A 1,946-nucleotide genomic window follows, 5' to 3' on the forward strand; every position below is an offset into this window, starting at 1 on the left:
TTTTTGTTAACCTTTTGAATGAGGACATACATAAATGTTCATACTGCTCAAAGTATTAAAGCATAAGTAAGGCACCCCCCATCTGATAGAGATCAAAAAGTTTAATATTACATTTGGTGGTGAGAGTATGGTGGAGATAGGTTCTGTCACACATTGTTGAGGGGAGTGTAAACTGGTACAACCAACCACCACCAGAAACAGTTTGACAGTATGTACCAAAATTACAAATGCATATGCAAACCTCTGACTGGCAATCCCTCTAGCTGGAATTTATTAAAAAGAGGTACATACTTATAAATGAACTAATTGATAACTGTATGGGGCTATTTATTGCAGTACTGTCATAGTAAAAAAAGAGTAGCAATCTAAATTTCCATTTATAAGGGGCTGTTGTGATAAACTCACGTAATCAGACACCATGGTGTAATAAAGAACAAGGAAACATTTATGTTATCGAATGGGACATTGCCAAGATGTATTGTTAATCAGAGGAAGCCAAGTGTAGAACAGGGTGTAAAAACGGGACGGAAAGTACCTAACACACATACATATTGTTTGTATTATATAATTATAGAACAAGAAAAACACTGAAGAACATGGAAGCATTAATTTTCTTTAAAGCTGGTATTTCACGGTGGAAATTTTCTAAGAATTTTCAGAGTGTCTTGGAAACTTTTTACTATATATCTTTTCTCATCTTTTTACAATCCTGTGAATGAGTCATTTACTCTTTAAAAAAGTAAATCAATACAAACCCATAGACACAGACAACAGTGCGGGGATTCTCAGAGGGAAAGGGAGGTGGAACAGGGTACAGGGGATAAATAATGATGGAAGGGGACTTGACTCGAGGTGGTGAACACTCAGTACAGTGTACAGATCATGTAGTATAGAACTGTACACCTGAAACCTATATAATTTTATTAACCAATGTCACCCCAATACATTCAATAAAAAGTAAAGATAAAAAATAAATCAATATAAAGTTTGTAGAGCACCCATGACAGATAATAAGCATGTAATACATATTAGTGCGTATTTAAAATTTCAATTTGACCTCTGGTGATGCAGTGGATAAAGCATCGACCTGGAATGCTGAGGTTGCCGGTTCAAAGTATGCGACAGGTCAAGGCACATACAACAAGCAACCACTATGAGTTTTTGCTTCCTGCTCTCTCTCTATCCTCTCTCCAAAGTCAATAAAATCTTTTTTAAAAAATTTCAACTTAATAATTGTTTTTCATTAAAATAAAGATATCTAGAGAACTTAACAAATTAGCTGTTTAAAATTCTAAATACTACAAATTTTATAACAGATAATTTAAACAAAAGAATTGATTTTACTACAGATTATAAAGGCATTTTCTTTTAGCCATGAAGTTCTACAGTCTGGGCCTGTTTTTTATTTACATTTCTAATAAAGGCATTAAAAGATCTGGTAATTTAAAAGAAATCTACTTATGCAAAGAACATAACTAGAAGGAAAAGTTTTTAAAATACAAGTGAAAATTTCTCATGAGTTGGTCTTCGAGCTGTTGAAGTTTTTGGTAGATTACAGCTGCCATTTAAACTTCTCTCAAACCCTATTAGATTTTGAAGAAAGAACGAGAGTGAACATGCTTTAGAATTATTTATACTTGAGTTTTGTTTATAGTTCTGAATTTTGAGCCAATCTGGATGAATTGAAAAATAGAGAACTCCTCTTGTATCTGACATATACATTGTAACTATCAGGCTGCACAGCTTTTTTCTCAATAAACTACATCTGGTTTCCTCACTCTTATCAGATATTCTACTGTTAACATTCCATCTTGTTATCCTTTGCACTTTGATAATAGGTTCTCTTCTTTCTCTGATTTTTAATTTCTTAGACATAAAGTTTTTAGGCCATGCTATATAATATTAACCTGTGTCCCTCTAGACTCTAATCTTAGGCTGGTGAAGTC

Source organism: Saccopteryx leptura, chromosome 1, assembly GCF_036850995.1.
Source record: "Saccopteryx leptura isolate mSacLep1 chromosome 1, mSacLep1_pri_phased_curated, whole genome shotgun sequence".
Taxonomy (NCBI): domain Eukaryota; kingdom Metazoa; phylum Chordata; class Mammalia; order Chiroptera; family Emballonuridae; genus Saccopteryx; species Saccopteryx leptura.